Source organism: Hibiscus syriacus, unplaced genomic scaffold (assembly GCF_006381635.1).
Source record: "Hibiscus syriacus cultivar Baekdansim isolate YM2019G1 unplaced genomic scaffold, ASM638163v2 tig00005032_pilon, whole genome shotgun sequence".
NCBI lineage: Eukaryota > Viridiplantae > Streptophyta > Magnoliopsida > Malvales > Malvaceae > Hibiscus > Hibiscus syriacus.
In genome coordinates this window covers 23,312-40,262 of record NW_024062043.1, presented here as the reverse complement: position 1 = coordinate 40,262, position 16,951 = coordinate 23,312, and the positions used below count along the sequence as shown (strand labels likewise).

General features: G+C 35.8%; 1 pseudogene; it reads left to right on the top strand.

Annotated features, from left to right (window-relative positions):
• Positions 1 to 347: 347 nt before the first annotated feature.
• LOC120198924 lies at positions 348 to 14,320 on the top strand (annotated as a pseudogene).
• Positions 14,321 to 16,951: the final 2,631 nt, after the last annotated feature.

The following is a 16,951-nucleotide window of genomic DNA, read 5'->3' as shown; positions in this document are numbered from 1 at the left end:
AATTAATAATATATTAACACGTTATCCAAAATCTAATGCGAAGGAGATACTTCAACTTAAATAGTTGGGGGGAATTTAAGCATGAAGCACCAGCATTCAAGTTTGCCTCCGGAGTTTAGGTTCCACCCTACGGATGAAGAACTCGTCCTTCATTACCTAATGAAGAAACTCAGTTCCTCACCTTTCCCTGTTTCGATCGTCACCGACGTCGACATCTAAATTCGATCCCTGGGACTTACCAGGTGAGCCTTCCTTTAACAACCCTTCTAATGTTATCATTTCTGAACTTGTTTTAACGTGCTAATAATGTTGTCTTTGTTTTCCATCAGACAAGGCTTTTTTGGTGAAAAAGAATGGTATTTTTTCAGCCCTAGGGACCGAAAGTACCCTAATGGTGTAAGGCCGAACAGGGCAGCTGGATCTGGGTATTGGAAAGCAACTGGGACAGATAAGATTATAGTTACATCTTCAATGGTAGCTGGAAGGGGTGAAGTGCATTCGAACATCGGTGTAAGAAAGCTTTGGTGTTCTACAAAGGAAGGCCTCCCAAAGGGACGAAAACAAATTGGATCATGCATGAGTATCGACTTTCACAGAGCCCTAACAACAACAGTAGACCATTCAGGCCTAAAGATTGCTCCATGAGGGTAAGAGCCTCTTCTTAAAAACTGCAAATCATTGCATTTTACACATTGATTTGACACTTTTTAACGTGGATTTTAGTTTGATGATTGGGTTCTTTGCCGCATCTACAAGAAATCCCATGCTTTGTCTTCGACAACATCAACAGCAACGGAAGAAAATGATGGAGTTCAAGAGGAAGGTGAAGCAGAACAGTTCATTCAAGATGCCCATTTACCAGCCTTGGAAAGCCCTTCAACCGACAATAATAATACTATTAGCCTTCGTCCCCAGAAATCATGTTCTTTCTCCGATGCCGTCAAACACTTTTTCGTCCTACTAGGATTCAAACTCTTAAAAATATGATAGAATTTTGCTATGATTCAAACTCCTAAAAATATGATAGAGTTCTACTATTATTTAAACTCCTAAAGATATGATCCACAAGCATTATAAATAGTCATTGTAACTCACTATTATAACAGATTTGGAGGAGGATATACGAAATACCAAGAAAAAAATACAAGCAACTCATAGCCATTTTTCGAAGCATTTATATTTTGAAAGGTAAAGTTCATACCTTCGCATGTTATTTTTCTTTATCCTTGCTGTGTTTTGATTTCGAAAGAAAACTGAGAGAAGTGTTTTTGGTCGATGAACGGGGGCGTTTTCAAGATCTATTTTTGTAGATCTAGTCTCCGAGGCTTGTGTTTTTGAAAAACTATTCGGATTTTTATAAACGGGTCGTATGGATCCGCGTGTTTTGTCGTTTTTTTCTTCGATTGGCTTTTAATTTTGATCCCTATTTCATTTTTTATTTTAATTTAACCCTTATTATCTATATGTATATATGTATATATTTAATTATATTTTATTTATTTATTTATTATAATTTCTTTTTCATTTTTCTTTGCATTATATTGTATTATTTTCCTATTATTATATATATATATTATATTATTATTTTTTTATCTATGTTCACTTATTTACTATGTTTTTATTATATTTCCTAACGTTATATATATATTCTTACTTTATTTTATTTTATATTTCTATGATTACTATTTTTTTAGTTAATATTATAGTATATTTTTTTCATTTATTTATTATTATTATTACTATTTAGTATTTTATTATATTATACATACATTTTTATATATATATATATATATATATATTATTTTATTTATTTATTTTCATTATATTTTTAGTTTCTTTCCTCTTATTATTATTTTTATTTTTTAAAAAAACACTTTACCTTTTTTATTCTTTTTGTATATATATTTTATCTTCATTTATTTTATTTTATTCAATTTCATCTTTTTTTTCATCCAGTTATTTTATGTTTATTATTATTGGTTTCATTTATTTCCTTGGTTTACTCTTTAGTTTTGTTACTTTCTTTTATTATTATTATTTTCTTTTAAAATCTTATTTTTTAAGGATATTTCCGTAAACTCATTAAGGGTAAGTAATTCAGATCAAATTTTACCTTTTAATTTAACTTGAAATTTTCTTAATCAAAGACAACTGGAAATTACGTAGTACCGAAAGGACGGTTCAAGGGTGCTAATCCTTCCTTGACCGTAACCGACTCCCGAACCCGACACATCTTTGGAAAGACGCAGATCAGGTAAGAAATAGGGTATCCGATCAACCCATTTGTTTTAAATAAATGATCGGTGGCGACTCCAATTCACATTTTTCAAGTCGAAGCCCAATTCCGGGGCCCAACCGAAAGACGGTTGCGACAGCTTGGCGACTCCGCTGGGGAGACAGGTAAGTGAGTCAGGCTAAGGTAATTTCCAGTTGTCTTTTTAATGAAAAGGGTAAGTTTAAATTTTAAGGTAACATTTCGATCCTTATTAATTACTTTTGATTATATTTTCGAGTAAATAGTTGTACTGACCGTTTTTTAATGATTTCAGCCCTTAAATATTTTTCATCTAAGGCTCTAAACCCGAGCTCCAAACCCTGCTTTAAGTGGGGGTGAAAGTGACGCCTTCGTGTGAATTTATTCACCGTGCAGGCCTAGCAAGTAGCCTTCGGGATTCATATACCTTATGTCTTCGTGTGAATTTATTCACCGTGTGGGCATAAGGGAATGTGTCCCCTCGAGTTTAACTTAGTCCACACAAGCCTATGATGGGTTTAGGACTAAGGGTCTGGCAAGCCCAAGGGGGCACCGGCAAAGAGAACTCGGGTACCGTTTTTAGAACCTAAACTGGGAGACCATGGAGAATTAGAGCCTACCCCGAAATCACATTTCCAAAACCTAGGATATTTTTACCTTAACCATATCTTTTTTTTTCCTTTCGTCATTTATTTATTTATTTATTTTACTAACATTTCTGCCTTTCTGTTTGTTTTTTTTAGCATTTGCATCATAACAAGAGGTTATTGATCCTTAAAAAGCTTTTGTTACACACAAAATAATCTGAATTAATGGACAAAGGTGTTGTAATATAAGAGGTTAAGAATGCCGAGGCACGACTATGGTCCGAGATGACTCAGAAAGAGAAGGGAGACAGTCTTCAGGGGAACTACGTGTCAGAGCTGGTTAGCTATGCCTCTGTCAGCCTGAAACAGAATGATGTCCAAGAGTTGCGAAACATTTGGGACAGTTGGAAGAATGACAGAAAGCAGAAGTTCAGCCAACGATATGGTAATATTACCCTCTTACTTCATGTCAAGATTGATGAGCCCCTGCTCCGAGCACTGATTCAATTCTGGAATCCAGGATATAGTTGCTTCACCTTTAACCGGGAGGACATGGTGCCCACTATCGAAGAGTATACCACACTACTACACTACGAAAGCATCAGACTAGAGAAGGCATATATCAAACATATCAAGGGTCAGCCTTTTAAGAACGGACTGGCCAAGATTGCAGGGGTTGATGAAAAGTGGGTGACTGATCGACTCCGACACAAAGGTAGCGGGGAAGGAATCGAGTGGATCCATATAAAGCAACTAATGAAGAACCACCCTGATGAATGGAAGACTATAGATCTTTTTGCACTAGGTATGTACGGTTTGATTATCTTTCCGAAGACCTTGGGGTGCATCTACGCAGCCGTAGTATAACTATTTGAACAACTTCCAAGGCGAGTCAACCCAACGCCGACCATCTTAGCCGAGACCTTTCGGTCTCTTAATCATTACAGAAGAACTGGTGGAGGAAGGTTCATTGGATGTGTTCAGCTCGTTCAAGTCTGGATTCACAGCCACTTCTGGAAGACTAACAGGGTTGCCTACCACCGATTCAGCACTACCTATTCACCATTGGGAGAGTTCATCACTATGAATAGCATGAAGGCGCTTCGAAGGAAGAATGGATAAAGGTCTTCACTCATCTTCAGGATCGGGATATTACTTGGAGAGCCCCCTGGTTGTTTCTTAGTGACGCTCTTTTCTGATTTGGGGATTCTGACACTATGACCTTACTTGGACTTTAGGGTACAGTTGGGTATGCTCCGTTGTTGGCACTTAGAAAGTATGGGGCACGTCAGTTTATCCCAGCAACATACGGATTATCTATATTAGAGTTTGTATATCACAGTGACAGTTATAAGAAGAGGATGAAAGAGGCAGTCGAGTCATGGAAGAAAGTATCCCGGATGAATGTCGTGGCTGCCAGAGATATGCTTACTCCGGATTATATGGAGTAGCAAAGATTGAGAAAGAATGATAGCATCCCGATGCCAGACTGTGAAGACACCCGGACCATGAAGGAACATCTCAGGCCTGTCCCTTATGAACTTGAGATAGTCAAGGCAGAGTTTGAAACTGTGAATAATGAGCTGAAACAGAGAGTTAAGGAACTTGAAGCTGAACGTTATCAATGGAAACTAGATGTCGATTCTCAGAAAGATAGAGCAGACAAACTGGAAAGGGAGCAGAAAAGAGTCTATTTTGAGCTTGAAGACTTGAGAAAGGGGTACCAAGATAAAGTCAAGGATAACTCTGAGAATCCAACGCCTGAGAATCCAAATGGCTGATCTGGAGAAACAACATGAGAAAGATGGTAAAACAATAGCTTCAAAAAGCAAGCGAGTGAGCTTCAGATAGTGACATTCGACGGGGGTTTGCAGTGGCGTTTCCGTTGGGAGCAAGCACAACAAAAGGTGAAGGCCAGAGACGCAGTCATCCGAGATTTCCTGGATCAAGTACAGAAGGCAGCTCGCCATCTACACGGCATGGCAAGGGAAGCTGGAGTGGTCCAACAAGGCATACAACTAGTGACAGATGAAAACAAAAGACTTATCAACCTGCTGGAAGCTGTTCGGGGTTTAGAGGATTTAGTCCGAATGTACCTTTGATTGTTTTTATGTCTCTTACAAGATAAAACATTTTTGTCGAAATAAGGATTATTTATAATAATGGGCACTTTTCTGGATCAATGCCTCGAATATTTCATGCATTTTTTTCATTTTGCGTTGTGCATCTATATTTCATTTTTAAGCATTTTCATAAACATGAAATTTCTTCATGGAGGATTCGATGAAGTGGTTTTAACCACATGACACCACATGGAAGCAAGATTGTAACATCAAAAGAAAAAAACTGAAAACAATACAGTGGGAGCCTGATCAGCTGACTGTAGGACAAAGCCTGCAATGATGATCTAAGAAAAGAATCCCCATATCCTAAGGGCTACGATGTTGAAGTTGTTAGCTGTTACCACATAAGAAGCCCCAAACATTCCTCTGAAAACTGTAAGGCACTTGCCGAAGAAGGGGGCATGGCATATACCATTTGCACTTAGAGGATTGTTTTGTTTGGACACGTCTTTGATCTTTCATGTTTGCTTAATCTTTTAAATGATTGAATTTATGTTACTTTCTAAGGTGGAGAAATTGAACAAATTTTAATCTTTAGTTCTTCGAATATTAAATGAATTAATGATTCTTTTAATTATTCAAGAATTATAGATTTTTGACATATGGAAAGATTAGACCTTTCTTACCCTGTCTCAAACCCCATAATAAAATACCTTGATTCTTTGCCCAAAACAACTCGTGGTCATTACCAAAAGACGAAATTTTGACATTACCTCATTTTGAAATTCTTGAACATTGCCTTTATCTTTTTGATACAACTCATACCTTTATTTGAGTCAATAAGATCACACCACTGTCTTTTTTAGACTCAAAAATAACCTTTCTTACCATTAAAACCCAAGGCATTGAGTTGTTCATTTTAACATGAGCATTCTTCTAAAGAACCAACTTGGGGCATCTCGCGGGGAGCCTGAACATTGAGACATCTGGGAAAAAAGAAGAATAATTCATTCGAAATAATTCTATCATACATTAATTACACTGTTTTCATGTGAATAGAATTAATCTTGAAAATCTATCCCCCTGGGGATACCTCTTCTGTGAAGATATACATGTATGAAATGATGAACAACTTTCTTTCTTTATCCCTTCACAACAAGAGAAAGAATATAACCCTTGTGTCCCCTTTTGAGCCTGTAGTATTTTTCTTCTGATTCAACCCTAACCAAGGATCACCCTCCACACTGGGGGGCAAGGTGGAAGAAATATGCTCACATGAGCGAAGACATTAATTCAGATGAGATACCAAAAGGTGAACCAAATGCCAAGTGCGAAGATTCAATCAGAACAAAAAGGGCAAAAACAAAAAAAAAAGAAGCAAAAAAGAAGAAAACAAAAAAAAAGAACAAAAATAAAAAAGAAAAAGGGACAAAAAAGCACATGCAAAGATTCCCTAAAGACAAATGGTACATCAAGCTTCAAACTATGAGATTGATCAATCACAATCATTCCCGAATCACTGAATCACTTCACTCGAAGATCATAGAGCATCAAGAGAGAGAAACATTTTGAGCAAGATTGAAGGCATCAGAATGAATTGATCCTTGGTTCAACACCCTGAAACACTTGTTTGGGCCTATTTATCATTTTCTTTCATAACCATGAACCCTGGCCTATATTACGTGCCTTAAAAGTCCCTTCTAATCATACATGGATTTCTAAACAAAAGAGAATATCTTCAGATTTCATCCCGCCCATCAGGATTAATCTTTGTTTGCAAAAAACAATGTAACTAATGCATGGTAGAGAAAAATAACAAAGGGGGGTTCAAGACGTAAATCCTAATAACGTCTTGAAACCAAAGGAGGATTCGAGTTGAAAACCTGAAAAGGCGGCTCAAATATAAAAATTGTGCAACTGAGGCGATCACACAAATTCCTTGATAAGGCATCGCACAATCCAAATGTGACTATGAAAGCTGGGAGTCGGAGAACACTTTCAGTAGAGGCGCATGCAAGCTACCCCATCAAACCTTTGAGCATCAAATGCCAAACCTTTGACCAAACACAATAACCTGAGACCTTTTTATCATTTCCATACTTAACCATTTCCCAAAGATAGCTTTGATCTTGGCACATGTCAAATAGCTATAATTTATTGAAGGATTAACATTGTAATTAAACATTTGATATCCAATGAACTCTAGTTTTATGATTCGTCTCAATTGTAAAACTGTGAAAGAGACAATATTTTCAAAACTTTTGATTAAACATTTTTCGAAACTCTTTATTGATATTTTCAGAACTTTGAAAATAAAAGAGAAAGAAAAACAATTTTTTTCAAACAAGACAGTCTCTCTAGAGTGGATCTTGGTAAATGACATGTGACTCTTAGACACAAAACTCATGCTCAGAATCAATGTTGAAGCAAGAAATGAGGAACATTTGGGGCATCTTTGGAGATTCAACATCAAATATTGGGGGATTTTTGATATTGGGCATCATTTGGGGATTCAACATCCTAATGCAAATTATCAGACCTTTTTCAGGAGATAAAATATAACCACTTCATGTTACATGCATCTTATGCATACATTTTAGAGCATCATATTTATCATTTTCCACATACATAATTTTTTGTAGCTTTTAAAGTCAAGTTTCAACTTCAAGACGAAGGATACTCGATTCAAAAACACCTTTAAAGATTCATGTTGGTTGCTTAACTCAGCAGCAAGAAGCTACACTTCGACCAACTCGACAGATTGAAAGTTTCTTTCGAAACAACACAATTTGCTCGAGAGTGGATTTCAACTTCACGACGAAGGATATCTAGCTCGAAGCCAAACTTCACAATAAAGGGGTCTCCACGGTTTCAACTTCACGGCGAAGGGAATTGTGTCCACCCGCAACATACAATACTTGGATTTCAACTTCACGACGAAGGATATTCAAGTCAAGGCTCAACTTCACAACGTAGTGGCTATCCGCGATTTCAAATCCACGACGGAGGATATCGTGCGACTCGAGACAACACAAGTTCAACTTCACAACGAAGGGACGGCTGGTTGTCAACAAACAACTTCCCAAATTCAGAGCCAATTTCAACTTCACAGCGAAGGATATTGGACTCCAGACAACACAAGTTCAACTTCACGACGAAGGGACTGTTGGTTTTCAATAAACAACTTCTCAATTTCAGTGCCAATTTCAACTTCACAACAAAGGATATTGGACTCCATACAACGCAAGTTCAACTTCACGACGAAGGGACCACTGGTTGTCAATAAACAATTTCCCAATTTCAGAGCCAATTTCAACTTCACAGCGAAGGATATTGGACTCAAGACAACGCAAGTTCAACTTCATGACGAAGGGACCGCTGGTTGTCAATAAACAACTTCCCAATTTCAGAGCCAATTTAAACTTCACAGCGAAGGATATTTGACTCCAGACAACGCAAGTTCAACTTCACGACGAAGGGACCGTTGGTTGTCAACAAACAACTTCTCAATTTCAGAGCCAATTTCAACTTCACAACGAAGGATATTGGACTCCAGACAACGCAAGTTCAACTTCACGACGAAGGGACCACTGGTTGTCAACAAACAACTTCCCAATTTCAGAGCCAATTTCAACTTCACAGCGAAGGATATTGGACTCGAGACAACGCAAGTTCAACTTCACGACGAAGGGACCGCTGGTTGTCCACAAACAATTTCCCAATTTCGGAGCCAATTTCAACTTCACAGCGAAAGATATTGGACTCAAGACAACGCAAGTTCAACTTCACGACGAAGGGACCGCTGGTTGTCAACAAACAATTTCCCAATTTCAGAGCCAATTTCAACTTCACAATGAAGGATATTGGACTCCTGACAACGCAAGTTCAACTTCACGACGAAGGGACCGCTGGTTGTCAATAAACAAATTCTCAATTTTAGAGCCAATTTCAACTTCACAACGAATGATATTGGACTCCAGAAAACGCAAGTTCAACTTCACGACGAAGGGACCGCTGGTTGTCAACAAACAACTTCCCAATTTCAGAGCCAATTTCAACTTCACAACGAAGGATATTGGACTCCAGACAACGCAAGTTCAACTTCACGACAAAGGGACCACTGGTTGTCAACAAACAATTTCCCAATTTCGGAGCCAATTTCAACTTCACAACAAAGGATATTGGACCCGAGACAACACAAGTTCAACTTCACAATGAAGGGACAGCTGGTTGTCAACAAAGAATTTCCCGATTCCAGAGCCAATTTCAACTTCACGACGGAAGATATTGGACTCGGAACAATGCTACTTACTTGGATTTCAACTTCACGACGAAGGATATCCAATTCCAGGCTCAACTTCACGACGAAGGGGCCACCCGCAGTTTTAACTTCACGACGAAGGGAATCGTGCACACAAGCATCATCCATCTTTAGATTGGATTTCAACTTCACGACGAGGGATATCCAACTCAAAGAAGGATTATCTGTCAACAAAGACCTTCGAGTTCGACTACGCTCAGCTCCAAGGCACATCATTTATAGCATAACTCAAGGCTAGAAGGGTTATCTGCCATCAAAATTGTCGAGTTCGATTCCATTCAGCTCGATGACACATCAATCGCACTACTTTCCGGTTGCAGTTGAGGTTTTCAAGTAGAGAAGAGGACCTGGGTTAGCCGTGCCTGAGTGACAAGCAACCATTTTCAAGCAGTATAGCTTAAGTCAAGAAAAAACTATCTGTCAATGAAGATTTTTGAGTTCGATTCCGATCCAAGGTCTTTAAACCGAGAAGAAGACCGAAGGGCAACGGGAAGCCACGTGATGATTCAAATTCCGAACTACGGGCTTCAATTTCATATCATTTCAAAATGAACTCGACTTCACGATGGAGGAGTCATCCGTAACTCAATTCGACAGGGAGTTATTGAAACATCAGAGTCAATTTTCAACTCCACTGAACGAAAAGTGTGTCTTTTAATCTTTGCCCTATCCTCGTTACACAACTATGGGCAAAGAGGGGCAGCTGTCACCATACCTTTTCGTCCTACTAGGATTTAAACTCCTAAAAATAGGATATAATTTCACTAGGATTCAAACTCCTAAAAATAGGATATAGTTCTAATATTATTTAAACTCCTAAAGATAGGATCCACAAGCATTATAAATAGTCATTGTAACTCACTATTGTAACAGATTCGGAGGAGGATATATGAAATACCAAGCAAAAAATTACAAGCAACTCGTAGCTATTTTTCGAAGCATTTATATTTTGAAAGGTAAAGTTCATACCTTCGCATGTTATTTTTCCTTACCCTTGTTGTGTTTTGATTTCGAAAGAAAACTGAGAGAAGTGTTTTTGGCCGATGAACGGGGGCGTTTTCGAGATCTATTTTTGTAGATCTAGTCCCCTAGGCTTGTGTTTTTGAAAAACTATTCGGATTTTTATAAACGAGTCGTGTGGATCCGCGTGTTTTGTCGTTTTTTTTCTTCGATTGGCTTTTAATTTTGACCTCTAATTCATTTTTTATTTTAATTTAACCCTTATTATTTATATGTATATATATATTTAATTATATTTTATTTATTTATTTATTATAATTTTTTTTCATTTTTCTTTGCGTTATATTATATTATTTTCCTATTATTATATATATATATATATTATTATTTATCTATGTTTACTTATTTACTATGTTTTTTTACTATATTTTCCTAACGTTATATATATATATATTCTTACTTTATTTTATTTTATATTTCTATGATTACTATTTTTTTAGTTAATATTATATGTATATTTATTTTTCATTTATTTATTATTATTATTACTATTTAGTATTGTATTATATTATACATACATTTTTATATTTTTATATATATATTTTTTATTATTTTATTTATTTATTATCATTATATTTTTAGTTTCTTTCCTCTTATTATTATTTTTCTTTTTAAAAAAAACACTTTACTTTTTTTATTCCTTTTGTATATATATTTTATCTTCATTTATTTTATTTTATTCAATTTCATTTTTTTTTCATCCAATTATTTTATGTTTATTATTATTGGTTTCATTTATTTCTTTGGTTTACTCTTTAGTTTTGTTACTTTCTTTTATTATTATTATTTTCTTTTAAAATCTTATTTTTTAAGAGTATTTCTGTAAACTCATTAAGGGTAAGTAATTCGGATCATATTTTATCTTTTAATTTAACTTGCAATTTTCTTAATCAAAGACAACTGGAAATTACGTAGTACCGAAAGGACGGTTCAAGGGTGTTAATCCTTCCTTGACCGTAACCGACTCTCGAACCCGACACATCTTTGGAAAGACGCAGATCAGGTAAGAAATAAGGTATCCGATCAACCCATTTGTTTTAAATAAATGATTGGTGGCGACTCCAATTCACATTTTTCAAGTCGAAGTCCAATTCCGGGGCCCAACCGAAAGACGGTTGCGACACCACCGACTACTCGATGCTCAGTAGTTTCCTTGCGGATAATCAGTGCAACGTAACTGGATACGAATCTTCTCCGTTCAGCTTTCGGAACATCGAACAGACACCGGCCGCCCGTGACAGCAGGTTGCTGCAAATGGAAAACAAACTCAAGCGCCAATATTCAAGCACTGATCATGAGAATTACTCGGAGCCATCAAAGAAACATACGGGTTCTTGCAGGAACGCTAAGAGCACCAGCCAATCTGATTTGACTCCGTACAAATTACTAAACCAGCCATTTTTCAACCATAGTTTACTTCCAAATCATCATTTTCATTTCCAAGGATAGATAAAAAGGAATTGCCAGCGATTGAACATGTGTGATTTTGTATTGGAAACAAATGTGAAAACTTGAGTGGAAATATTTGAAAATGTATCAGAGTTTTGTAGAAAAGTTACATCATATTCGCACTTTGTAAATAATGTATTTGAAGATGAAGACAGTTCATCTTACACTTGGGTATAAGCATTTGTCACACGTCGTATAATTGAGCACAATGTTAAACTAAAATTCAAGTATATATTAATCATATAATTTATTAATGTTATAAATAATTCTAATTATAACATGATCAAAAAATTATGATCAAATATTTTATCATCCACTTATAATTATTTGTTAATTTTGTATACAATAAACATTTGTTGAGTATAATATTAATGGCTTGATGTTTATTTTATAATAAAATTAAAAAAATAATATTTATTTTATAATTTTTAAAAACTTAATGTTAGATAAAATATTTTAAGATAATTTAGTGTTATTGTGAGGTAGTTTAGCAACAAAAACACGGGTTGTTCTCCATTTTTCATTGATTGGCTGAATAATTTTTTTTCCCCAGAAATTCCTGTTTTTTTATGTGGTACAGTTACTAACAAATCCTAATTGTGCCTTCAAATAGTTCCAACAATGTGAATTTCTTTTAGAATCATAAACAAATCCAGGTGAAAGCTTGAACACATTTTCACTGAAAATAAACCAAAACCTTTTCATCGCTTATGCTGTCTTTAAGCCATGTTGAAGTCAAAAAAACCTCCATTTCCATCCAAAACCAAGTTTTCTCTATGGTTCCTTCGTTCATTCACTTCTTTGCTTTCACCTGGATCACCTCAACCAATCGAAACCCATCTTTCCCGTTCACATCAACATGAACAAAACTATAAAAAATACTTCCTTTTCTCATTCTTAAACGAAACCCCGACAAATCAAAGAGTCCCAAAGCAAGTTCATTCTTACTTACTCAAACTGCCTCATTTTCCCAATCTGTTAGGCTCTTCAGTGATTTACTTAGATGCTATTCTGTAAGTGAAAATCCCAAAGATGCTTGAGAAGAATCACGTGACTTGGAATGTGATGATCACTGGCTTGGCTAAAGCAAGGAGAGATTCAGTTTGCACGTTTTTTTGTTCAAAGGGATGCCCGATAGGAATATTGTTTCATGGAGTGGGATGATTGATGGATACACTAGGATGAACCAGCATAGGGAGGCTATAGGTTTGTTTCGAAGAATGGTTGCGGATGATGGGGTAGATCCTAGTGAAATAACACTCTTAGGGTGCGTTTGGTTCACGGAATGTAAGATTACTCGGGAATAGAATTATTGGGAATGTTGTATTTTGTGTTTGGTTGGTTTAACAGGAATGTAAGATTATCGTGTTTGATTAAAGGAATAAAAGATTATTGGAATGTATATTTTACCAAATTATCCTTATTATATATTTGTTTTTAACAAGTTGAATTCTACTATAGTATTACTATACGTAATTTATATATTTTCTTTAAAATTTTAAATTTATAAAAAATTTATATTTTTTTTTACAAAATTGAAAAGATAAATAGATTTAATGAAAGGGTAAAATTTTATTTTAACCCCTGATCTTCATATAAAATTCTAATTATAGACTTTTTTTGTAAATCTAAAATAGTTTAAGGATAAATTTGTAATTAAACATTCGTAGAATTTTTATTATTCAACGACAGAAGAATTATATTTTTGGAAAAAAAATAAAAATTTTAAGGGCATTTTAGTTCAAAAAGCTTGTAATCTAATAATACCTAAAGGAAAGGAGGTAATGACATTCCCAGTAATATACCCCAAAAAATCCACTGTTGGTAATAAAAGATTACCGGGGGCTAGGAATGTTGGCCAACCAAACGGGGGAATGAGATTCCATTCCCCCGGTAATCTCAGATTACCTGAACCAAACACCTCTTTTGTTAGTTTGCCTGCTGTTTGGAACTTGGAGATGTCAAGATGTGCCAGTTGATTCATTGTTATGGATTAAAGATAAAGTTTCTTGTGTCCGACATTTATGTCATTAATTCGCTTATAGACACATATGCAAAGTGCGGTTGCATAGTAAGTGCATTGAGGTTTCTCGAAGATATTTCGACTGCTACTAGAGATTTGGTTTCATGGACATCACTGATTTCAGGTTTTACAATGCATGGGATGGGGATAGAAGCTGTTGAGAGCTTTGAAAGGATGAAGCAAGAAGGTTGGAAGCCAAATAGGGTCACTTTTGTGAGTGTTTTGAATACTTGTAGCCGTGGATGTATGGTTGAGGAAGGGCACAAGTTTTTCGAAAAGGTGGTTAATGAGTATCGAATCTCACCTGACATCAAGCACTATGGGTGTTTGGTAGACATGTTGGGAAGGGCATGGTGGTTGAAAGAAGCCGAAAAAATATCAAATGAAGTGGTTTGGAGAATACTGCTCGGTGCCTGTAGCTTTTATGGTAATGTCGAGATGGGTGACATCGAAGATAATGGACACCGAGAAGAGTTACAGAGGTGACTATGTTCTTATGTCAAATATCGTGCGGGTGCCAGAAGGTTCGCAGATGCTGAGAGCTTGAGGACATTGATGGAGAAGAGAAATGCCATCAAAGTTGCTGGCCTTAGTGCGTATTGAGACTTAAGTAATGTCAGCTGGAAGGTTTGCCAACTGGAGCTGTTAGTTGTTGTTATTGCTAACCGTTTATGTTAAGGTTAGTTAGGGGGTTAAGCCAGCTTTCCATTGAGTTAAATTGATAGTGGTAACCCGTTATAGAATGTGCATGGCTATATAAAAGACCATCTAGTCAAGGCTAAGGCATTCATTTTAGCCTACATTTTCTTCATTTGTTTTCTTACTTTCTTTTTGTTTTCCAAAGCTGTGTTCATCGTAGTTTTAACATGGTATCAGCTGTCTAGTGATCCAATTGCTAGTGGTTTTCACGGTGATTTCTCTTTGACTATTACATTTTCTGCTCATCATGCCTGATTCCTTTGTTGCAGTTGAAGTTACATCTGAAGAAAACAGTGTTGTTGTGGCCAACGATCTAATTGTGGAGACGCCATTTATGAACAAATATGTTAATGTTTGATTGGATGATAACAACTTTCTTCTTTGGAAGCAGCAAGTGCTCCTTTTGATTCAAGGACATGAGCTGGAACATTTGTTGGATGAATCGTTGCCGATTTCACCTCAGACCATTGTAGGTGATTGTGGTGAGTTAATGGTGAATCCGACGTATCGACGTCACAAAAAGCATGACAGGTCATTAACATCATGGCTCCTCTCAACAATCAGTTCTTCGATTCTTCCTCAGCTTGTGGGAGCACACACCTCTGCTAAGATCTGGAATACTGTTCTCAGCATGTATTCAAAGCTCTCCATTACAAAGATTATGAGCTTGCATGGAAGACTTATATCCCTTAATGTCGTAACCGGTTTTCGTCCGGGCACGAATTTTTTTTTTATTTGGCGGGAAAAGTGATGTGAATAAATGGTTTTTGAAAATAATTTGGGAGTCGCCATCGGCCTTTTGGGTCAGGTAGGTCGAATACCTAAAAATTATTTTTTTAAAAAAAACAAAAAAAGAGTTTTAAGAAAACATCAATTAAAAAAAATGAACTGATCTGCGTTTATAACCAAAAATTCATTCTTTTTAATAATAAAAAGGGATTCGTGGTCGGTTACGTTTAGGGAAGGATTAGCACCCCTACAACGCCCAAAATTGGTACTTTTTAATTATAAATTGTCTCTCTTATTAAAATTTAAAAAATTCAAAATATATTTAATTTATAATCTTATTATTTCAAAATTATATAAAAATATTTATTTATTTAAAAATATCGGAAAAGGACTTCTAGGTGCCTTAAGACAGCTCTTTTCTTTGATATTAATAAATATTAATTTAAATAAAATTAAATAATATTTTTTATAATATTTAATTTTAAAATACCAGAATAGGACATCCAGTTGTATTAAGACTGCCATTTTCTTCGATATTGAATATTAAAGTAATTTATTAAAAAAATATATAAATTATTATTTATTATATATATTTATGACTATATAATAATAAAAATATTTAAATATATAAACAATTAAAATAATAAAAATACAATTAGAACGATATATTTAAAAGCAGTAAAATAAATGAAAAAATTTAAAATTAGTGACTAAATTATAGTAAAATTAAAATTAAAAGCCTAATTCATAATTAATCAAAATTATAGGGATTAAACATGCTATTTTCTTATTTTATTAATTTAGTGACTAAAGTAAAATTATATAAAATTCAGATATTAGATTAAAACAAATTAAAACATACTGGATAAGATTGAAATATTAATTAATAAAATTACAAGGGCTAAATCGGTTATTTACCTAAAATATATATAATTTCAGTTAAGGACTAAAATACATATATATAAAATTACTAAACCGAATTAAAATAATCTAAAATTTAATTTAGTGACTAAAATATAAATTTGTAAAAATACTGGACTGCGGGCGGGCTTTAACTTTTAATAAATTACAAACAGACCCCTCCCCAAAACGACGTCGTTCGGGGAGGGGTATTTAAATCCGGTTACAGCTGGCCCGTCGGGCCAGCAGCTCATTTCTCTATTTTCTTCTCTCTCTCTAAAATGAGAGAGTTTAAATTCTCTCTCGCTTCTCTCTAAAGCTGAGAGAGAGCCCCGGCCGGCAGTCGCACTCCGGCGTCGGCAACCACCGTCGGCCACCACATGCGGTGGCCGAATTTTTCCTAAATACCCCCAATTAACCTCCTAAACCCTATTAGGCTAAATCCGACGTTAGTTTCCCCTAAAAAACTCCCGATCGGAGTAGATCTGAAGAAATACCTTCGGGTATTTCGAATAGTTTGGTCGGCCCGTAGCGTCTTCGATCACCGGTGGCTTCCTCGGTAAGCTTTCCCTTCTTTCTTGGTTTCTAATTTTTTTTGTGGTTTTGGTTGTTGCTGGGTTGTATTTGTGTCTCTCTTCGGTTCCTTCCTCTCTGTTCTTTTTTTTCTTCTTTTCTTTTTTCTGTCGTGGGCCTCTCTTTCTTGCAGGTGGGGTGGCTTTTATAGCCACCACCGAGGCTCTCGTTGTACCGGTTCCAGATGAGTTCTGGTGAGTCACCAAACTATGTGGTGAATCACCCCATAGATGCGACGTGGACGGCCGGCGTGGTGTTTCTAGAGTCTTCGAAGAGGCGGTGATGTCGTGGCTACAGCGGGGTGGAACACCTGGAGGTGGCAGCTGGGCTCTT